A 24,337-nucleotide genomic window follows, 5' to 3' on the forward strand; every position below is an offset into this window, starting at 1 on the left:
AGTTTTACTCCCAATATATCTCTCCTTTCTCACAAATATAAACACTTGCAAGTAAAAGCTGAAAAACAGCTTAAGGTGATTCCAAATAACTCAACAGCTTAAGAGCAAGACCACTATAGAACTACAGGATAAAGAGGAGAGATAATTTCCTTTATTTTCAACATGAAAAAATAAAAAATTCTGCCTTAATTTTGCAGAATATTTTGTAGTGTCACACATGTTGCAAATGCTAGGTATTATTAGGGCCCTCAATAGTGTAATAGCCAAGCTCAATTAGCCAAGACACTATTGTTATTTTTGCTTCTAAAAGGTTATAAAATATTCACTCTAAATCAGCAGATCCTACTGCAAACGGCTAGATTTGGGCAGCAATTTTATGCAGTTACTTATCCAGTCTCCTGGCTGGAGATAGTGCACTTTACTTCAGTTACTCCCAGGGAGGGAAAATATTAGGAAATGAAAGGAAGGATAAGAAAAAGCCCAGTCTATTTCCAAAAAGCTAGCCCAAAAGGGATTCTGTACCAAAGCATAAAGCTTAATAAGTGAGGCTGGAAAGGCAGTATGAAGGCATAGACACGTACGGTAAAGTACAGTATTATAGGAACACTGGTAAACAGCTTCAGTTGATAAGAGGGATTAAGACAAAAGGGTTCACTGTTTAGCAGAATCAAGCAGCAAACTAATATAGGAGGCATAACTGTGGGTGTGTACAAAACTGGTAATCCTTTCAGAAAGAGGATTTGGGAGAAACCAGAACAGGTGTAATGTTCTAAAGAGCTGTGGTTTGGAGAACTCTCAGAGGAAGTTGGCAATGGGCATAACTGAGTGAACTGACCTGTGTGAACAAATAAATAGTGAAATGACTACGTATCTGGCAAAACAGGTGTATTTGGTCACAGTGCTACAACAGAAGAATTTGAAGGCAGCCAGATTGGAGAGTTACATTAAATGGGAAAAGGGTCGGGGGAGGATTATAAAAATATTACTACCTATGTATGAAGAACGTGGGACAGTTAATGGGAGAGAGGTAAAAGGGGAAAAGTCAGTAAGAAATATATTGAGCAGAGGACACACAGGTTCTAGGACATGTACCACCCTTCATGTAGATTAATGAAAGATAAGACTTGCTGGAAGTCTAGTGTTTAAATTACCAAAGTGAGACACACAGGAGAAGCAGGGACCCAAAAGCAATCTGGGTTGCACAAACTTTTGTCACAACACCTGAGATTAGTTTACTCAGAATGAGAGAAACAAAGGGAGTGCTGCCAAAATGGATAAAGGATTAAATGAAAGGAACAGAGGCAGAAAGCCTTAGTAAACTCGAACCACTGCAGATGTGTGAGGTAACAAACTGGCTGCAGCATAAGCAATGTGTGCCCCACCTTCTTTTAGGTACCATATTGAAAATTCAGAAGTGGGTAAAAATCTCAGGAGTGGCTACATCTGATGAAATAGAAAGGGGAGGCCAGTATGCACCAAGGAATCAAGAGAACTAATCCACAGTGGCTTGGTTAGAGAGCTCATACCATTTAACGCTCAGGTGCCACCCCTTAAGTAGGGGCCCCAAAGCAGTCCCTCTCATCCTTCTCCCCCTACACCCAGCCCCACACACTTCCTTGACCCCCACCCCTTGCCTCTGCACCCGGACCTACACTCTTTCCCCCCTGCACCCATATCCAGACACTCCCTTCCTGTTGCCCCACAACCAGCTCCACATTTTCCCCCCCACACCGAAGCTCTGAATTCTCCCCTCTGCACCCAGCGCCATGATCTCTGCACCCCAAACCCAGCCCAAGCTCTTACCCAGAGAGGCAGTCCATGAGCCTGAAGAGCGCCATCCCTTCTAGAGGTCAGGTAGTTCTGGAAGTACCAAACCCCACCCTCGTCCTGCTTCCCCAGAAAAACCAAATGCCCAGATTCAATTCTGCGATCCTCCTGGGGACTCGAGGTTCCTGATCCCCCCGCCCTCCACTTCTTCCCTGGGAGCTGGTGTTGCCTGGTGCCCATGGGTGCCAAAAGTACTGCAAAGGCGGGGACCAAGCAGGTGCATGGGGTTGCAACACTACTCAAAATTTGGTCCAGCTGCCCCTCCATTTTGAGAGAGGGGCAGCCAGTCCAAATATGACTAAGGGGCGTAGCGACCTGGCACATGAAGTCTCAGCACCACTCAAATTTGGCCTGGCTGTCCCTCTGTCAGGATGGAGGAGCAACTGGGCTAAATTTCCAGCTCCAGTCAGGGGTTGGGAGGACTGGGCCCCTCCCTCCCTCGTTGTATAGCTGATTCAATTCACTATCTTGCATCTTATTGCAAGCAGAAACCACAGCTTAAATGGGAACAGAGAAGAGAAAGCGGAGCAAAGGAATCTAAAGCCAAATAAAAATATTTTTCAGACCACCTCCACACTGTGAATGTAAAAAATATTGGAATACATGAAGAAATTAGTATTTAGCATGCCAGACTATTTTCCCATAATTTTCATCATAAATTGTTAAATTCTCTTAACTTATTCTTGAAATTATCCAAAATAGTAAGAAAACCAGGAAAGTGCTGCATATGAATTCGTAGAGCCCCTTCTCTCTCACTCACCACAAAAGAACTGTGTTACCGGCTATGTCTATACTGTACTACAGAGGTAAGTCGACCAAAGTTACGCAATCCCAACTCCAGCCCAACTTATTGCGACATTCTCCCGTTGACTTACTTTACTCTTCTCATTCCGGGTGGAGTACCGAGATCAAATGGAGAGCGCTCTGCCGTCGATTTAGTGGGTCTTCAATAGACCCGCTAAATCAATCCCCGGTACATTGACTGCCAGAGTGTCAATCCAGCAGTAGTATAGACATAGCCGCAGATTTGGCAGGAACACTGCCTAGTTATTAGAGTAAGGGACAGAAGACTGGCTGAACCAATGATGCCAGACTCTTCCAAAGAGACCTGGGGTAAGTCAACCTCTGTACCTCAGGGTTTCCCATCTGTAAAATGAGAAAACAACCGTCTCCAAACAAGGGGAGGAGTGTTAAGGTTAAAGTTGTAGAGATACTTGAATAAAATATTCTGTAACCAAGCAAATATTTAGCATTTCCATTTAAACCAATATAAATATACACAAAGTCTTATCACTATGTTAATTATTCATACTTATGATGAGACAGTACTCAATTTTATAAATTAGCACGTAAACAATTATAAAAACCAAGGTAATCACAAAATATACTTTGTTAATTCAATATATATTTTAAACTACAATAGAAGACTATTTATAGTATAAAAGTAGTCTAGTTTATTGTGTGAAAGTATTGACGTCACAGGAATAGAAAATCTTACTACAGAACCGTGCTATTGAACTAACTGGGAGAGATTGCCATTTGTGTATATAAATTAGCAGAGTACATAATAACTAGGTTTTACTTAAGCCAAAAATAAAGTTACATTAAGTTTCAATGATGTGTTTAGCCCTGTAAAAATATAATGCAGACAATCCATGTTCTGGAATGCTCACAATCCTATGTTATACTCATGTGACTAGATTTCAAAATCTACTGAGACCTGTCCCTAATTTTCTTTGGACAAATCTGCTGAATGCTTATAGTTTTGGTAGGGCAATTCTTTAAGTCATTTGGAAGGGTATTAACCATCTTCATGCTTTCGTGGGGTGGGGAGGGGGAAGGAGAGAAGCCACCTCTCCTTAACCTTCCACCACCACCCCCATTAACAGATGGTATTTAGAAAGGCTCACCTGCAGAACATTTTATGCTTTGGTAAACAGGAAATGTATTCATCAGCTCTATTCTTGTAACCATTAATTCTTCACATGCTTCTACTTTATATGGGGCAGCATGTTCAGAGACTCATCAAAAAGTGCCTCAGTGTAGCTAATTTTTCATCACCACCCTTACCCAATCCTAACACCTGCATAAGTATTTTCTGGCTATAACTTTAGTTTAATAATAGTGCTGACCAATACATACCGCCCAAATAGCCATAAGGCCTAATAAGATCAAAGCTTGGGCTTGGAGTAACAAACTACTCGAGTAAAAGAGTACTAGCTACTGTGCAATCTCTTTTGCCATAATAGTTTAGGAGTGAAAGACACCTTACTGCTTGTACTATTTCAGAAATGTTTCAGAAACTATTTCATGCTGACGTTCTAGAATAAAAGGCTCTTTGTCCATACATAGCATCAAAGCCTCAAAACCATGGTTTCCCACACAAAGGTATCTTTGATTATGCTGCTAGTATAGAGGACAGCAATTCTATCATTAGGTTAGATGCGTACAGTACACCTTAAACACAAGTATCATCATCATAGCTAGTTCTCAGATAACATCTGTTCAATTGTGCAGCACCTGTCAAAAAAGCTTACAGAATGTTAGAAACCACTAGGAACGGGACAGATAATAAGACAGAAAATATGATAATGGCACTATATAAATCCATGGTACGTCCACACCTTGAATACTGCATACAATTCCAGTCCCCCCATGTGAAAATATATATATGTTAGAATTGAAAAAAATACAGAGAAGAGCAACAAAGGCTTCTGTGGAGCCTGCAGGTTCAGGGCATGAAGAGGCTGGAAATCGCTTTCTCCCTGCCACTCAAGAGCTTAGCTGAGGGATGGAGAGTCTTCCCCATGCCAGTGCTGTGTGGGGCTTTGGCACATGCAGGGCTTGGCTCCTCCTGGCCAGCACCCTGGGCTGGAGGGTCTTGGGCTTTTCTGGGGCGCCAGCCCAGCCAGAGGCAGTGGGGGAAGGAAGGAGCCTGCCAGCCCGGGTGTTGATGAGCTGAGAGCTCTTACCAGGGGCTGGTTCTCCGCCCAGCACTGGGAGTGGGACATGCTCCGTGGGGGGGATGGATATGGAGGAACAGTGGGGCTGGGGGGGCAAAGGGGCAAAGCAAGGAGAGGGGGAGAATGTAAAGGGCCAATGCCAATGTGTGGCAGCAGAGGCAACATGTAACCACCACCACCAGAAACAGGGCGGGGCCCCACTGCCTGAGAGCCAGCACGCAGCAGGGGCTGCACCGGCAGACCTGCAGGGGGGAATGGCTGGCCCAGTACATTGCATCTTTGCCCCGCCACCAGGTTTGCACCCCACCCCCTGCCAATAGTTATCGGGGGGGGGGAGAACAACAAAAATATGGGACAATTTGCCTGTTTTTAAGAAAAAGTCAGGACACCTGCAGGAGGGCTTAAGTATAGGACTGTCCCTTTAAAAACAGGACATTTGGTCACCATAAATAGGTCTATAAAATCATGAGTGAAGAAAGTGTTATTTACCCCATCACATAACACAAGAACCAGGTGTAAACAAATGAAATTAATAGACAGCAGATTTAAAACAAACATAAGGAAGTACGTCTTCATGCAACACACAGTCCATCTGCGGAAGCTGTTGCCAGGGGATGTCGATAAGGTTAAACATATAACTGGGTTCAAAGGAGAATTCGGTAAATTCATGGAGGATAGGTCCATCAGTGGCCAGGCTCTGGGTGTCCTTAAATCTCTGACTGCCAGAAGCTAGGACAGGACGAGATGGGACGGATCCCTTGATAATTGCCATGTTTTGTTCATTCCCTCTGAAGCATTGGCACTGGTCATTGTCCGAAGGCAGCATGGGCTAGATGGACCATTGGTCTGATCAAGTATGGCAATAAATACCAGTGATCAAAGTTGTTTTTCTGATCACTGATCCAATGTCAGTGCATTGAAGATCTGACTGATCCCTAAAGTGCACTAAGGGTATGATTACATTTCAAGTTTGAGTTGTGATTCCCAGCTCAAGACAATGTACTTGCACTAAGCTCTCATTGGACTAGTGCACAAAAAATAGAATGTACTCACAGCAGTGCAAGCTGCAGGATGGGTTAGTTGCTCTGAGTATATGCCCATCTAAGACACAAGGCACGTATTTGGGGTGACTAGCCTATCCTGCCACTTGAGCTGTAGCAACTACACTCAATCACAGCTAGCATGATTATGTCTCCTTGAGCTTGGAATCACATTCCAGCTCAAAGCATAGACATACCCATATGTGCAGTTTTTGTACCCTGTTTCAGTAGAGACACACATTTTAAAGGCCTGAACATATTGTTTTATTTATCCACTTAATGCCTACATGATTTTAGAGGTCACTATCTAGAGCATAGCTAGAAAGAGAAACCACGACTTCAGCCATTCTAGTAGCTATGCAGTGATACCAACTATTAATCACTAGCAATTAAAATATTGATGATGAAAAACTTGTCAAAATCAAAGTGGGGCGGGAAGCAAGATTAAAGTAAAAAATATATTATTTCAAGGTATATACTTGTTGACTAGTCAGTACTAGTAAAAGATTTCAGGCATTCCAAGAGTATACAGCCTTTGCTTCTACACGAAGAGACTACATATTGCAGGGGTGGGCAAACTACGGCCCAGGGATTGCCCCCTGTGGTGCCGCAGGCCCCGCGCCACTCTCAGAAGTGGCTGGCACCACGTCCCTGCGGCCTGGGGGGGGGGGGGGGACAGAGGGCTCCATGCATTGCCCTTGCCTCCAGGCACTGCCCCCCCCCCCGCAGCTCCCATTGGCTGGGAATGGGGAACCGCGACCAATGGGAGCTTCAGGGGAGGTACCTGGAGGCGTGGCAAGGGCAACATGCAGAGCCCTGTGCTCCCTCCTCCCCCAGGGGCTGCATAGGGACATGGTGCCAGCCGCTTCTCGGAGGGGCATGGCGTGGGGCCAGGACAGGCAGGCAGCCCGCCCTAGCCCTGGTGCGCGCCGCTGCCACCCTGGAGCTGCTTTAGGTAAGTGGCGTTTGGCAGGAGCCCGAACCCCTCCTCCACCCCACACCTCAACCCCCTGCCGCACCTCACACCCCTCCTGCACCCCAACTCCCTGCCCGAAGCCCCCTGCTGCACCCTGTACCCCAACCCCTTTCCCTGAGCCCCTTCACACCCCACACTGCTCCTGCACCCAACCCCCTACCCTGAGCTCCCTCCCACAGTCCGCACCCCTCCTGCGCCCCAACCTCCTTCCCTGAGCCCCTTCATACAGCCCGCACCCCTCCTCTGCCCCAATCCCTTGTCCTGAGCCCGTTCCTGCACACCACACCCCCCACACCCTGCACTCCCTCCTGCACCCCAAACCCCTGCTCTGCATACAATTTCCCCACCCAGTGTGGCCCTCGGCCCAAAAAGTTTGCCCACCCATGATATTGTATCTTGAGCAAGTTACTGGTTCCATCAGTTGAGCAGCTTTTTTTAAAGGACTGGTCCAGCCATAAAGGGTTTCCCTTAACCCCTGAAGAGTCAACATGGATCCCCTTATTAGCATCAAGAGCAGTACTGGAACTAAAGTTACCTTCACTTTTTAGCACCACTGGGATTTTTATGAAGATCCCTAAGTACAAATAAATTTAATCTTCCACATTTTACAAGACATAAGATGTGAACAAGCCCTTGTTAATACTGCAAACACTTTTGATGCATTCAGCGCATGTGCATTAGCCTTACAACTAGACAAGGAAAAAGTTCACTGGCGTGGCATGAACTCTATTTGCATCATAATTGATTAGAAAATTACTGATTTTATATTTGTCCATCAGAAATATTTACCCAAAAGGAGTTTTGCAAGGCTGCAGTAGATTCACTTCCTCCTTATGGAACTGTACAGATTCAGCTACACACCTGGCACTGGACATTTGTAACATTCACACTATTTTGTGACTAGCTTTCAAAATATACCACATAACTTCCTCTCCTCTTTCCTCCCTCAAAATCAAAACAATGGTGACAGCCAAGCCAGTTACAGCACTTCCTTTCAAAAGTGGCTCTGTTCTTTGCTTCCCTGAGGCTATTTGTGTAGCTAAGCTTTTCATCAGAACTTTTGGTGCCAACTCTTTTGAAAATATAAATCAAATGAAAAAACCCAGCTCACAGGAAGATATTACAGACCATTCTGTTTAGAAAAAAGTCCACTATACAAGGTGTGGTCTAAGTTTAACTCTTTATTGCATAGGGCATCTGTCAGGAACATCTCTGCAGACAAGAGTTGGTATGGTCTAGTAGTAGTTCCCAGTCAGAAAGGCAGGAGAGCTAAATTCTAATCCCAGCTCTGGCAAGGACTAATTCAGGCAACTCACTTGACTTCTGCAACTCAGTTTCCCCTTCTGGAAAACCGTAATACTTACCTACCTCTGTAAAAGCATTGTGAGATCTATAGGTGAGAAGTATTCCAAAAGTGCGAAAAACTTCCCCACAGAGCTAAAAATCACAGTGGGTGATATAGAGACTTGGAGTGGCTAAGTCATTATGCAAGGTAGCCTGTTTCCTCTTGTTTTTTCCTACCCCCCCCCCCAGATGTTCTGGTTTAACTTGGATTTTAACTTGAAGAGTGGTCAGTTTGGATGAGCTATTACCAGCAGGAGAGTGAGTTTGTGTGTGTATGGGGGTGGGGGGGATGTGAGAACCTGGATTTATGCAGGAAATAGCCCAGCTTAATTGTCATGCACATTGTGTAAAGAGTTATCACTTTGGATGGGCTATCACCAGCAGGAGAGTGAATTTGTGTGGGGGGGTGGAGGGTGAGAAAACCTGGATTTGTGCTGGAAATCACTTTAGATAAGCTATTACCAGCAGGACAGTGGGGTGGGAATAGGTATTGTTTCATATTCTCTGTGTATATATAAAGCCTGCTGCAGTTTCCACGATATGCATCTGAAGAAGTGAGCTGTAGCTCACGAAAGCTTATGCTCTAATAAATTGGTTAGTCTCTAAGGTGCCACAAGTCCTCCTTTTCTAAAAGCAACACTGACACTTTCAATGTCTCAAAGCTGACTCAAATGTCAAGAACAAACTACAAACAGTGGAAATAAGGGCATTTCATTGCACTTCCCAAGGAAAGACAAAAGGCTACAGGCTAAAATAGAAGTAGAATTTGGGATTGGTTAAATACTCAAATGCATTGCTCATGATAGTGTGGAGATGGAATCTAATTTTAATCCCTTGATGAATCTGCTATGTGACAATGGCAGTATATGATTTGGAATGAACTAGCTGCTTCAGTTCTAAACATACCCAGGACTGGAATAAGAGAATCAGAGAAACTCAAAGTGAGTTGCATTGGCAGACTTGTATAGTATACTGGCGTAACTTATAGAAAATTGCTTTCTTAGAGGGAATGACTGAAGGGATTTAAAGTGGGGTCACGAATAGAGATTTTTTAGATTCAAAAGTCAGCAAGACAATGTAAGACAGTAAGTAAAAGCCATAAGTAACAGGTCTGTCTTACTTTTCATCAACAAAAATGTGTCTTGCATATTTTGCATCAGGTCAGAAGAAATGCAAACACTTTGGTGGTAGTTTTGCTGCCTGCCAACTGCTTTTCAAATGACAGCAATCAGTGTCAGGGAAGAAATTGTGTAGAGTCACATACCACCAAACACACATTATGAATGGTTTAAACTAGTGCTGTAATTCCTTCACTTTGGAAAGCACATTTACAAAGTGATTTTAAAAAAAAACACAAACTATCCAGGCCTGGAGTAATAAAATCCTCCCCCTAGATCACTACTAGATCTTTCAGTGCTCAATAGTTGACTTACCTATGGGGACAATAACAGAAGACACTTCAGACCAAGAGTAGTTTTTCCACACAGCTCAGCAGAATCACAAAACTTTTTTGCTGACTTCACCATAGTCAATATAAAATGTACAAAAACTCTGATGCACAGCTTTAGTAAAATAAATTGAACCATTCCACTTCAACATGAAACAGCTTAGAGGACTGAACGTGAACCAGAAACTCTTAATCAGCCGTAGAATGGAAAGATATCCACTGCAGACCCAAATTATTAATTTATTTTACCTCTCCAGTTCCTAAGCTGGTTCTGCTTTTATGAATTATCTTTGAAATATGTACCTAAAGGGCTCTCCTGCTAGATATACAAAGGAATTATTTTGAATCTACCAAATGAGGGTTAGTTCCCCTGCAACTGTTGACGTGGACCTTAAAGTTCTTCTGTGAAAGACACAGATGGTTGTCATTTGAAAAGCAATTGGCAAGCAGCAAAACCACCTCAAAAGTATTTTCATTTCTTCTGACATGATGCAAAATATGCAAAACAAATATAGAAGTCTGGCCTATGCTGCTTTACTGACTTTTCAGTCTGAAACACTGCTATTCATGCCCCACTTTAAATTCCCCAACCACTCCCTCTAAGGGTTAGTCTACACTGGCAATGTTAAAGTGCGTGGCTTGTGTAGGCGCAGCAGAGCAAAAAAACCCACCTGCACGAGAGGCGTGGCTCCCAGCGCTGGTGCACTGCATACACTTTACATACATACTTTACAGCACTGAAACTTGCTGCGCTTGGAGGGCGGGTGGGCGAGGGGTTCACACCTGAACAAGAATGCTGCAATGCTGTAAAGTGCCAGTGTAGACAAGCCCTATGAAAAATTTCCTTCCCGACTGAAATTTTCCCAAATAAACCAAGCAGGGAAGCTTGTCCGCTCATTATGGGGATGGAATGCATCATTTAAAATAGGTCTAGTCTAAAAAAAGTTTTTAAAATTAATTTCACGAGATCTTAATTTTGGGTTAGACTTTTTACATTGATTTTACTAAGAAGGAATCCCTCCCACTAGTGCTGCATACAAAAAGTAGTTTAAGTCAGGAAAGAGCAGCACAACACAGACACCTTTCAGAAATCTATACAGTGCTTCATGGAGTGGAGAGAATTACTCTTGCACAAAGTTTTTCCAAGGAATGTGGAGAGCCAATAATGATTACAGCACAAATTAGGAGTCTTGCAATATGGGTTCTATCCCAACTATAGTACAGAATTTCTGTAACATCAGGGAAGTCAGCTGACCTCTGAGCTTCACCTTCTGAACCAAGGGGATACTCACGTGTATCACAATGATGCTGATTTATTCAATTGTTTCCAAACTGATCAGAGGTCTTCAGGTGGAAGGTGACACAGAAGTGCATGTTACTGATGTACTAAACCTGGATCAGGGTTCACATACTTTATCAGGTCACCTTTCTTCACAGCTTTTCAGCATCTCCACTTGGAAAGCTTTAAATAACTAACTGAAGGTCAGTGACTCAATCTAGTAGATTGGTCCAAACAGGTTGTTTCATAACAATAATGAATGACTACACATCTTGGGTTTATGAGGCTCAGAGGCTACAAAAATGAATGTTTAGTACATACTGATAAGTGATAGAGTTGTTTTTGGCCTGTGGCCCATCGTCTCTTCCTGCAAGTCTAATTACAGCCCCCCCGCTGATGCCACTGATTTTCATGGACAAACCAGGGCTACTGAGAATAACTCACATGCATCCACACACTAGCTCTTTTTGAATGACTACTTGTTAAGAGTAGCCACACTGGAACTGTGCTTAACTTGTCCATTTTGATTTGCAGAAGGTGAGCTTGACAACATGTTTGCAAATGTTTTGATTCAGGTGTTCATGCACCCAATATTTCCATGCAAAGCCACCATATTTTCCGCATTTTCAGGTCACAGTTTAAACCATAAATACCTTCCCAAGAGAAGCAATTGGAGGGATAATGGATTTGTTTGAAATGAAGCCCAAGTTCACCCAAAACTGAATAGAGGCTCAGGTTTACAGCCCAAAGCGGGCTAAAATCAAAGCGGATTCCTTAAGGGAGAGTCATACGCCTGTAGCCCTGATATTACAGTATGTATCACTGATCAGCCTTTTTATTTCTATATCAGTTAAATACTTTATTTGCAAATCTAAAGCTAGGATTTGGGCAGCTGCCTATTCAGAATATTACTGACTCTGAACTGAGTAGTTTCAGTGTTTTAATCTGCCTTCATACTATTATAGTTTAGTTCATTTGATTTTTTTGTTTAACAGTGGGGTTTATGCCTCCTGAATTTTCCCTGTGACTAGTCTTGATGTATGTTTGAAGAATGCACATATTAACTACACAAACCATGTGTATCCTATGTATATACACAGTGGTCACCATTAAAAAGTTGATGTTTATCAGCAATTACCCACATTGAAGTATCTGGGGCTATCTGCCATGGTTAACAACTCACAATTTGATTCCTCACATATTTTAGTAAAGAACAGCAACAACTCACCAGCTAACTACAATAATAGGGTTGTGGTTATATATTGGACAATACATCTACTGTGGGAAATGCCAAATATGTTGTAAGCAGTAGGCATGTATGGGTAAGGTGGAGGAAAATGGCCAGCAAATACACCTGAAAATTACTAACTAAACCCCTGCTTGGAATAATTGACAGTAGATTCTCATTTTTTTTCTCTATGGTCTTTCGCAAAAAGAAAAGGAGTACTTGTGGCACCTTAGAGACTAACCTTGTGGACCTGGTAATTTACCATGGCACATTCATTTTCATTATAATATTTCAGCATGAGAGATAACACTACCCTACAGTATGCTTGAACCTGCACTTCAGTTCAAAGATCTGGTTTCTATTATTCAGTGGTTTGCAAAATTCAGTATTTCCCACAGGATCTTTAATGTGAATCAGTGACATTCTGCTCTAAACTCTGTGTAGAAGACTTCGAGCCTGTCAGCAGAGCACAAGACGACTTGCAAGCAATTTCCTTTTTTCAGAGGTCTTGCACCATATATAGTGGTATCAGTGTATGTTCCTTCCTCTGTGAAGTGTTTGAGCACACCAGAGCTGCAAGATACCTCAAGTCACTTGTTCATGAATACCGAATAAGTGAGTCTGCCCTCTCCCACTTGGGTTTATTCCTTCAATGAGCAGGGGCGGGCAGTGGGGCGGTCTGTTTGTTTCAGGGGAGCCTGGCTGTTTAAAAATAGCCAGAGCTTCGCGAACCAGCTGAGCAGTGGGGGACAGCAGAGCAGCACACAGCAGGAGTTTGCCTGGGAGTTCGCCTGGAGTGAGCCCAGTGAGGCTTACATCTTGCCAACTTCTCTGAGGAAGCTCATAGTAAGAAGGTGATATGGAAGCGAGGGGTTCAGCTATTGTGACCTGCACTGGATGTGCCATGTTTGTCTTTCTTCCACAGGACAGAAGCGACTGTGTGTGTACAAAGAGCAAGCTGGTCTCCATACTGGAAGAGAAGATTGAAGGTCTGGAGCAACAGATAACGACCCTGCGTTGCATATGAGAAACGGAGAATTTTCTGGACAAAAGTCAGGATATGCTTCTACGGGCACAAACGGGCACAAAGCTCTAAAGATTTAGAGCAGGTTGCACAGCGGAGCCAAGAGGCCAGTGAAGAAGCCTGGCAACATGTGACCTCCAGAAGAAGAAGGGGGAATGTCCGGGTTCCAGCAACACGGACACCGGTAACTAACCGCTTTCATGTTCTCTCCACAGGTACCGTTGCGGAGAGTGGACCAGATGATATGTCTGGGGGGAGAAAGCAGAAGGAGACTCCGCTGGTTGGAAGGCATGAGATGCACTGTCCTGAGATGGGGGGTTCCACAACCACCACTCCCAAGAGAAGGAGGCGGGTGGTGGTGGTCGGGGACTCTCTACTCCGAGGGACTGAGTCATCTATCTGCCGCCCTGACCGGGAAAACCGAGAAGTCTGCTGCTTGCCGGGGGCTAAGATTCGCGATGTGACGGCGAGACTGCCGAGACTCATCAAGCCCTCGGATCGCTACCCCTTCCTGCTTCTCCACGTGGGCACCAATGATACTGCCAAGAATGACCTTGAGCGGATCACTGCGGACTACATGGCTCTGGGAAGAAGAATAAAGGAGTTTGAGGCACAGGTGGTGTTCTCGTCCACCCTCCCCGTGGAAGGAAAAGGCCTGGGTAGGGACCGTCGAATAGTGGAAGTCAACGAATGGCTACGCAGGTGGTGTCGGAGAGAAGGCTTTGGATTCTTTGACCATGGGATGGTGTTCCATGAAGGAGGAGTGCTGGGCAGAGACGGGCTCCACCTTACGAAGAGAGGGAAGAGCATCTTTGCGAGCAGGCTGGCTAACCTAGCGAGGAGGGCTTTAAACTAGGTTCACCGGGGGAAGGAGACCAAAGCCCTGAGGTAAGTGGGAAAGCGGGATACCGGGAGGAAGCACAGGCAGGAATGTCTGTGAGGGGAGGGCTCCTGCCTCATACTGAGAATGAGGGGCGATCAGCAGGTTATCTCAAGTGCTTATATACGAATGCACAAAGCCTTGGAAACAAGCAGGGAGAACTGGAGGTCCTGGTGACGTCAAGGAATTATGATGTGATTGGAATAACAGAGACTTGGTGGGATAACTCACATGACTGGAGTACTGTCATGGATGGTTATAAACTGTTCAGGAAGGACAGGCAGGGCAGAAAAGGTGGGGGAGTAGCACTATGTAAGGGAGCAGTATGACTGCTCAGAGCTCCGGTACGATACTGCAGAAAAACCAAAGTGTCTCTGGACTAAGTTTAGAAGTGTGAGCAACAGGAGTGATGTAATGGTGGGAGTCTGCTATAGACCACCGGACCAGGGGGATGAGGTGGATGAGGCTTTCTTCCGGCAGCTCGCGGAAGCTACTAGATCGCATGCCCTGGTTCTCATGGGTGACTTTAATTTTCCTGATATCTGCTGGGAGAGCAGTACAGCAGTGCATAGACAATCCAGGAAGTTTTTGGAAAGCGTAGGGGACAATTTCCTGGTGCAAGTGCTAGAGGAGCCAACTAGGGAGGGAGCTTTTCTTGACCTGCTGCTCACAAACCGGAAAGAATTAGTAGGGGAAGCAAAAGTGGATGGGAATCTGGGAGGCAGTGACCATGAGTTGGTTGAGTTCAGGTTCCTGACACGGGGAGGAAAGATAAGCAGCAGGATACGGACCCTGGACTTCAGGAAAGCAGACTTCGACTCCCTCAGGGAACGGATGGGTAGGATCCCCTGGGGGACTAACATGAAGGGGAAAGGAGTCCAGGAGAGCTGGCTGTATTTCAAGGAATCCCTGTTGAGGTTACAGGGACAAACCATCCCGATGTGTCGAAAGAATAGTAAGTATGGCAGGCGACCAGCTTGGCTTAACGGTGAAATCCTAGCAGATCTTAAGCATAAAAAAGAAGCTTACAAGAAGTGGAAGGTTGGACATATGACCAGGGAAGAGTATAAAAATATTGCTCGGGCATGTAGGAATGAAATTAGGAGGGCCAAATCGCACGTGGAGCTGCAGCTAGCGAGAGATGTCAAGAGTAACAAGAAGGGTTTCTTCAGGTATGTTGGCAACAAGAAGAAAGCCAAGGAAAGTGTGGGCCCCTTAATGAATGAGGGAGGCAACCTAGTGACGGAGGATGTGGAAAAAGCTAATGTACTCAATGCTTTTTTTGCCTCTGTCTTCACTAACAAGGTCAGCTCCCAGACTGCTGTGCTGGGCATCACAAAATGGGGAAGAGATGGTCAGCCCTCTGTGGAGAAAGAGGTGGTTAGGGACTATTTAGAAAAACTGGACGTGCACAAGTCCATGGGGCCAGATGAGTTGCATCCGAGAGTACTAAAGGAACTGGCGGCTGTGATTGCAGAGCCATTGGCCATTATCTTTGAAAACTCGTGGCGAACGGGAGAAGTCCCGGATGACTGGAAAAAGGCTAATGTAGTGCCAATCTTTAAAAAAGGGAAGAAGGAGGATCCTGGGAACTACAGGCCAGTAAGCCTCACTTCAGTCCCCGGAAAAATCATGGAGCAGGTCCTCAAAGAATCAATCCTGAAGCACTTACATGAGAGGAAAGTGATCAGGAACAGTCAGCATGGATTCACCAAGGGAAGGTCATGCCTGACTAATCTAATCGCCTTCTATGATGAGATTACTGGTTCTGTGGATGAAGGGAAAGCAGTGGATGTATTGTATCTTGACTTTAGCAAAGCTTTTGACACTGTCTCCCACAGTATTCTTGTCAGCAAGTTAAGGAAGTATGGGCTGGATGAATGCACTATAAGGTGGGTAGAAAGCTGGCTAGATTGTCAGGCTCAACGGGTAGTCTGACATGGCTCCATGTCTAGTTGGCAGACGGTGTCAAGTGGAGTGCCCCAGGGGTCGGTCCTGGGGCCGGTTTTGTTCAATATCTTCATAAACGATCTGGAGGATGGTGTGGATTGCACTCTCAGCAAATTTGCGGATGATACTAAACTGGGAGGAGTGGTAGATACGCTGGAGGGCAGGGATAGGATACAGAGGGACCTAGACAAATTGGAGGATTGGGCCAAAAGAAATCTGATGAGGTTCAATAAGGATAAGTGCAGGGTCCTGCACTTAGGACAGAAGAACCCAATGCACAGCTACAGACTAGGGACCGAATGGCTAGGCAGCAGTTCTGTGGAAAAGGACCTAGGGGTGACAGCGGACGAGAAGCTGGATATGAGCCAGCAGTGTGCCCTTGTTGCCAAGAAGGCCAACAGCATTTTGGGATGTATAAGTAGGGGCATTGCCAGCAGATCGAGGGACGTGATCGTCCTCCTCTATTCGACATTGGTGAGGCCTCATCTGGAGTACTGTGTCCAGTTTTGGGCCCCACACTACAAGAAGGATGTGGATAAATTGGAGAGAGTCCAGCGAAGGGCAACAAAAATGATTAGGGGTCTGGAACACATGAGTTATGAGGAGAGGCTTAGGGAACTGGGATTGTTTAGTCTGCAGAAGAGAAAAATGAGGGGGGATTTGATAGCTGCTTTCAACTACCTGAGAGGTAGTTCCAGAGAGGATGGTTCTAGACTATTCTCAGTGGTGGAAGAGGACAGGACAAGGAGTAATGGTCTCAAGTTGCAGTGGGGGAGGTTTAGGTTGGATATTAGGAAAAACTTTTTCACTAGGAGGGTGGTGAAACACTGGAATGCGTTGCCTAGGGAGGTGGTGGAATCTCCTCCCTTAGAAGTTTTTAAGGTCAGGCTTGACAAAGCCCTGGCTGGGATGATTTAATTGGGTATGGGTCCTGCTTTTGAGCAGGGGGTTGGACTAGATGACCTCCTGAGGTCCCTTCCAACCCTGATATTTATGATTCTATGAAGGAAAAAAGCATTCTGAAGAGACAATCCAGTCAGCTGTTTGGACATATGAAAACTAACATAAGTGATTAAAATACATTGCACAATCAATTTAGGAGCATTCTATTCTTTTAATCCAGTATGAAAACATCAGTAGGTTTATATTTAGAGTCAGATTTCAAGGCCAGAAGGGATGATTACAATCGCCTACTAGTCTGATTGCCTCCTGTGTAACACCGGTCACAGAACTTCCCCAAAATAATTCCTAGAACAGATCTTTAAGTCAAGATTGGCTATTTTTCTAAAAATGGTGTGCTTGAGAATCCACCACAACCTTTGATAGAGTTATTAACCACTGGAATAATTTAACTGTTAACATTTTATGCCTTATTTCCCATCTGAATTTGTATAGCTTCAACTTTCAGCCTTTCTTCTGCTAGACCAGGGGTAGGCAACCTATGGCATGCACGCCAAAGGCGGTACGGCACACAAGCTGATTTTCAGTGGCACTCACACTGCCCAGGTCCTGGCCACCGGTCCAGGGGTGGAGACGGGGCCCTCAGCATTTTAATTTAATTTTAAATTAAGCTTCTTAAACATTTTAAAAACCTTATTTACTTTACATACAGCAATAGTTTAGTTATATATTATAGACTTATAGAAAGAGACCTTCCAAACCTGTTAAAATGTATTACTGGCATGCGAAACCTTAAATTAGATGAATAAATGAAGACGTGGCACACCACTTCTGAAAGGTTGCTGACCCCTGTGCTAGACTGAAGAGCCTATTAGAAGATATTTGTTCCCCAAGTAGATACTTCTAGACTGCGATCAAGGCTCCCCTTTAACCTTCTCTTTGTTAGGTTAAGCAGATTGATCGCTAAGTCTATCACTATAAAGAATGTCTTATAAACTTTAATCATTTGTGGCTCTTCTTTGAACTCTCTCCCATTTATCAACATTCTTCTTGAATTGTGGGCACCAGAACTGGACACAGTGTAACACCAGTGACTGCACCAGTGCCAAATACAGAGGTAAAATAACCTCTGCTCCTACTTGAGATTCCTGTTTATGCTTCCCATGATTGCATTAACTCTTTCGACCACGTCACACTGAAAGCTCTTGTTCAGCTGATTACCCACCACGACCCCTAAATCTTTTTCAGAGTTACTGCTTCCCAGGATAGAGCGCCCCATCCAAAAGTATGGCCTCCATCATTTGTTCCTATATTCATATATTTACTTGTATTAAAATACATTGTGTGTGCACAGTTTAGTAAATGATCCTGAGTTCTCTGAATCAGTGACCTTTCTTCTTCATTATTTACCACTCCCCCAATTTTTGTATCTCTGCAGCTTTATCAGCTATGACTGTTTTCTTCCAGGTCACTGATAAAAACGTTAAATCGAAGAGGGCTAAGAACTAATTCCGGCAGGACCCGCACTAGAAATACACCAGTTCAATTACTCCCCATTTAGTTACATTGTGAGACCTATCAGCCAGCTTTTAATCCATTTCATGGGTCATGTTAATTTTATATCCTCTTAGTTTTTCAATCAAGATGTCATGTGATACCAAAGTCCCGCTCCTCACAGAAATCTAAATATATTACATCAATACTATTACCTTATTTATAATCTCATAAAAAGTATACCAAGTTAGTTTGACAGGAATCTATTTTTCCTAAATCCATGTTGACTAGCATTAATTATATTACCCTCCTTTAATTCTTTATTAATCGACTTGTGTATCAGCCGCTCCATTATCTTGCCCAAAATCTATATCAGACCAACAGGCCTATCATTTACCAAGTCATCCAGTTTCCCCTTTTTAAATATTGGCACAACATTAACTTTCTTATGGAACTTTGCGTTTCAACGCTTATTGAAAACCCAACATTAACAGTCCAGCCCACTCCACAACTGCCTTTATAAAAACTTTTGGATCTAAATTATCTAAACCTTTTGATTTTAAAATGTCTAACTTTAGTAGCTGCTGTTTAACATCCTCCAGAGATACTAGTGGAATGGAAAGAGTGTTATATGACATGACTATATCTCCAAATACTACACTTTGAGATTGGAAACACTTAAATCTAGAAGGAAAATTACCATATAAGTTACTATAAACAAACCAGTATTATAGAAACTGAGGAGGCATTCTTACATCATTTTATTGATACTGAATTAATTTTTATAGCATTTTGAAGACAAAGTGATATACTCATAGTAAATTAAATATTACTAGATAGAGAAAAAAGCCTGGATCTCAGACTCTCCCTGCCACTATACATAAAATTCTGTTCTATTTCTTTTGTTTCTATTGTCTATAGTGATATTAAAAAAGGATGTTGGACAATCTCAGTGGCAAGGTGTGAACTACAAAATGCAGATCAATTACATTCAGAAAAAAGTATTCAGTGATTGCTAAAACTGAACTTCATCCTTTAGAAACAGTTAAGTCTATGGCCCATGGGCCAAGAGGAGAAAGGAGGTCTATACAACTGGATTAGGGCATTCTGCTATGAAGTTACAATGGCTCATGTAGCCAGAAGCAGTGTACGAGTTCAAATTCACTATATCTTCCCAAAGACACCTGACTGATGACCTTAAAAAAAAAAAAGCCCACAGCTACTACTTGCCCTTACAAAAATCTACTTACCCACTCACTTTGGGCACATTTTTAAATGAGTAATCTTTTGGGTTTTAGCATATTAAAGACAGGCATGTAGATGATGTGCCTGAATAAGAAGGACTAAGATCAATTTTTAAGGCCTCTGTACAAGAGTAATTAAAGACTGACAGAGGATTATACAAAAGAACTAACATACTCCTTTGAGCCTGTCATTTGTCCATCGCATAAACCCCTAGGTGCATTTACAACAAGTCAGTTTGCACTATGGTAATACAAATAATAAATAGTTGTAAGTGTTATGATGCCAATAACTAGCTATAAGGACGCTCCAAGCTTACAGCTACAACAGGAATGATTAATGTAGAGGCAATGTCTCAAACCAATAACTAGAACCATCTCTAAAAAACACAACTTTCCCCACCTGCCAAACTCATTTGAAGGCTTGAGTAAACAAATCGGCTTTCACTATGCCCTGATAATCAGACTACTGACCAATGTGGGAAGCAAGCTCCAAAGTTAAGGGCAGCCCATAGAAAACACTCTGCCCACATCTAAGACCTTTCAGAATCAAAGACTAAGGGTACATCTTCACTACCCACCGGCTCAGCAGCTAGTGATCGATCTATTGGGGATCAATTTATCGTGTCTTGTCTAGACACGATAAATCGATCCCCAAATCAACGCCTGTACTCCACCTCGGCAGGAGGAGTAAGCGGAGTCGATGGGGGAGCCACCGCGGTCGACTTGCCGCCGTGAGGACGGCCAGGTAACTCGAACTAAGATACTTCGACTTAAGCTATGCGAATAGCGTAGCAGAAGTTGCATATCTTAGTTCGAAACCCCCCTCCCGCCGGCAGTGTAGCTCAGGCCTAATTGGGGTAACTGGTTAGGCTTGTAGGCTGATCAGCTAATATACACTCAAGGATTCTGGACCCACATTGCTTATTGAAAGAAATGTGACTCAATGTCTTCTTAAACAATTTATTAAACGAAATAAAAGCATAGATATCACTAAAACTAGGCTACTGTTTGTAATGCTAAACTAAAAAACAATACAATTGTCCAATCAAGATGAAATCAGAGTTAGCATCAATATTGGATTCATATTAAATCACATTTGATGAATTATCAGCATAATACAACAAATAACCCTTATAAATCTTAAAGAAAGCAGCTAAGGAGGTGACTGTCTATTTATTATAAACTAAAGAATTTTATCAAAGTGAATCAAATCAGAACTTGGAGCTGGTTAAATATTTTAACACTGAAAAAAAAAGTATCTAATATCGGAACCATAACCTCAGAACCAGTTACAAAACTTCCTCCTGGGACAACCTGTTTGGCAGTTTACAGCTGACAGTTTTAAGTTTCTTGGGACTCTCAGAAGATAGCACATAGTCTAATTATCTTTATGAGACTGTATTGAGGGCTATTTAAGTTAGGGTAATTTTCTAGTGCCTTCCCTGCGCGGACTTTACAAGTGCTCATGCACGCTATGCACACCATCACACCCTAAAATTAAAGAATAAAAAGGCTGGGACACCTCTCAGCTAACAAGGACAAAAACAGAAAAATAAGGCCAGGTCTACACGACACAGTAAGGGTGACAAAGTACCTTGAGTTAACCTAGCTGCGCAAGTGTCTTCATTTAAATTTGGCTCCCGCTGACCTAAGTGCCTCTCTATGCTGATTTAGTAATGCTACCTCCACGAGTGGTATAGTGCAGTGGTTTTCAACCTTTTTTCATTTGTGGACCCCTAAAAATCTTCAAATGGAGGGCTTTGGAAATCAGTCTGTGGACGGCCAGGGGTCCACGGACCACAGGTTGAAAACCACTGCAGTAGAGTCATAGTCTATGTAATTAGGTCAACAGGTCAGTGTTGAAACTCAGGCTACATCTACACTACAGCCTGCTGTAAAGATCCAGTAAAGACCCGCTAAATCGACAGCAGATCACTCTCCAGTCAACCCCTGTATTCTACCCCCGACAAGAAGAGTAAGGTAAGTCAATGGGAGAAACTCTCCCATAGACTGCCCAGGGTGTAGACCCCATAGTAACTCGACCTACTGTACGTCAACTCCAGCTACGTTATCCATCTAGCTGGAGTTGCGTAGCACAGGTCAACTTACCGTGGTAGTGTAGACATCGCCTGCGTTGCTTATGTCAACTGTTACTGGCTTTCAGGAGCAGTCCCACAATGATAATACAATTAATACATGCACGCCTGGTGAAGACACGCACTGCAGACACAAGGAGTCAAGCGTGCACACACAAGCAATTTAATAACTGCGGTAGCTCTACGCCGACACAAGTTAGGTAAACATAATTTTGTAGTGCAGACATAGCCTAAGATAACAGGTGGTTCAAAACTCTTCAACTCTTATAATCTTATACATCAAGTTCCTTTAAAACTCAGCAGCAATTTACTGCTTAAAGTCCTTTAAATTAAATACAAAAAATATTAGATTATAAATGTAGGCCTTAGCATAGGCTGTCAACTTCATACTTTAAACAGTTTTTTAAAAATCAATCTGTATTAATGTAAATTTTAAAAATAAATTTTTATCAACCCTCCGAGTGAAAGGGTGACCGTCACCAGTGTATTGAAAGTTATGCACAAAGTCCTACAAAAATAATTTAAAGGACCCTGGCAACTAACAGCCACTCAATATTCATCAATCAAAATTAACATATTTGAACATGTGACCAGATATCATTGTCTTAAAAGTAATGTAGTTTTTTTTTTTTAGGAACTGGATGTTAGATCAAACAGCTTATCTTTAGAAGTTTCCATCTTGATAGAAAAAAGGTACTGCAAAGCTTTAAGATAAAACCTATTTACAATAAAAATAGAGTTTGTATCAGGTCTGTATTCCCATATATGCTATTTCTCTCACAGGTCTATTAGCAAGAATCTGTTGACCTTAACTGCCAAAGAGGGGCACAGAGAAAGGCAGGTCTCAATTAGCTTTCACCTCCTAGGGCTTTATAGATCAACACCTTAAATTGCATCCAGAAGTGAACATGCAGCCAGCGCAGCTTATGTAGCCTTGGTAAGCTATTAAACATCAAATGTCAACAGCACACTATTTAGTGCAATGTTTTGAATGGAGTCCCTCCCGCTAGCCTTGCTAAGCTGTGAGCTATTACATAGCCACAGTTTGCTTGTGTAGCCCCATTTAGCACCACTGTAATCCAATCTGGAGGTCATTAAAGCAGGGATAACTAGGCAAAGGGCCATACTTGAGGGAATGATCACAGTGCTCATACCAAGTACAGACAGAAAAATACTTTGGCCGCTGAAGCAAGCTGGAACACCAGGAGAAAAGGGGAATGCAAGAGAAGCCCTAAATCATGAGCCTTCTTAAAGCAGCAGCAAAGCCCTTCATTATTATACCGCCCCATGCACCATCCCTGCCTTACTGTTAAGCTACTCCACTGAAAGCCAATGTCAAGCTCCAACCAGGTCATATTAATCCAAATGCCTATCCCGGACAGACAATGGGAATGTAGAGCCATTACACTGGATCAAATTAAAAGGATTTGTAGAATTTACTACCTATGCCAACCGTACAAAATACATAACAGGAGGTATGACAATACAGTGCTATGGAACGCTAAGATAGCCCTTAGGATTAGGAGTTACACATCTGTGCCTATGGTATCTCTAAAAAAAAAAGCAAAGAACAATCACTTGAGTGATCCAGTCTACACTTCCACTGCCTGAAAAAGTAAACAGCAACAACGAAGGCTGTCAATTGATTTAAGAGTCAGTCTGTACAACTATCCTTTGTCCATCACTAGCAGAAAACCAATGAACAAAACCAATAGAGATTTGGCCTGAAACTGTATATGGAAAAGCACAGGGGGAGGGAAATCTGAGGACTTCAAATATTGCCAGAGCACAGGTAATCCACCATCTCCAATGGGACTGAGCAGATTTTGGGGGTCCTGATTTGACCATTCTCCCCTTCTTTACAGCTAGATAGGAGGGGGTTTGAAAATATTTCTGCTGTAACACAGGGTCTTGGAAGGAAAGGTTAAAAGCCACTGCATGCAAGTCTATCCCTGACCCTCCCAATAACCTCATCCTAAGGGTATGTCTTCACTAGCAACGTTAAACTGCTGCCACAGCTGTGTAGTCACAGCCCCAGCACTGGGAGAGAGCTCTCCCAGCATTGTTTTAAAAAAAAAAAACAAGGGTTGTGGCTCCCAGTGCTGGTGAACTGTCTAAAATGCCACTTTACAGCGCTGCAACTTTCTAGCTCAGGGGGGTGAACCCCCCCTTCCGCCGAGCGCTGCAAGTTTCAGCACTGTAAAGTGGCAGTGTACACAAGGCCTAAGCGGAGCTTCGGGGAGGGACATAGTAAGCAAGATCACGATCTAGGATGTTTCTTGATCAAGGGCCTAACAATCACTCATTTGACAGACACTGGCACCTTGCGCTTCCCTTAGAGGGGATTGGTTATTTCCTCTAAAATCCTACAAGCCTAGGGTGTACAGATCTAGTCCACTGGCCACAACCAATATTCTCCAAGCACCTGTAAAATTTCAGTAAGCCAAACTGGCCAAAGCTCACCCACAGTCAATGCACTGTTTGCGTCCCCACATGAAGACAGTCCGCAGCTGAAGCAGAGCAGTTGCCTCTGGGATGTGGGAGGGGATGAAAGGTCATCAAAACGAGAAATGCTTGAGGTGGCAACTCATTCACTAAACCAGGGGTGGCCAACCTGAGCCTGAGAAGGGGATCAGAATTTACCA

General features: G+C 43.5%; 1 protein-coding gene across 11 annotated transcripts in view; it reads right to left on the bottom strand.

The window, feature by feature from the left end:
* Window positions 1-24,337, bottom strand: part of TMCC1 (transmembrane and coiled-coil domain family 1) — a 201,578-nt gene that overhangs the window by 161,464 nt on the left and 15,777 nt on the right. For 2 of the 11 annotated variants that reach the window (XM_073351267.1, XM_073351257.1), the window contains exon 4: window positions 24,156-24,312. The exons of 8 other annotated variants lie outside the window; for them this stretch is intronic. The gene's annotated coding sequence lies outside the window, so the exon portion shown is untranslated. The remainder of the gene's footprint in view (window positions 1-24,155; window positions 24,313-24,337) is intronic. One more of the 11 variants, XM_073351260.1, reaches the window with a different exon arrangement.

The sequence above is a fragment of the Lepidochelys kempii genome, chromosome 7 (assembly GCF_965140265.1).
Source record: "Lepidochelys kempii isolate rLepKem1 chromosome 7, rLepKem1.hap2, whole genome shotgun sequence".
NCBI classification, from domain to species: Eukaryota; Metazoa; Chordata; order Testudines; family Cheloniidae; genus Lepidochelys; species Lepidochelys kempii.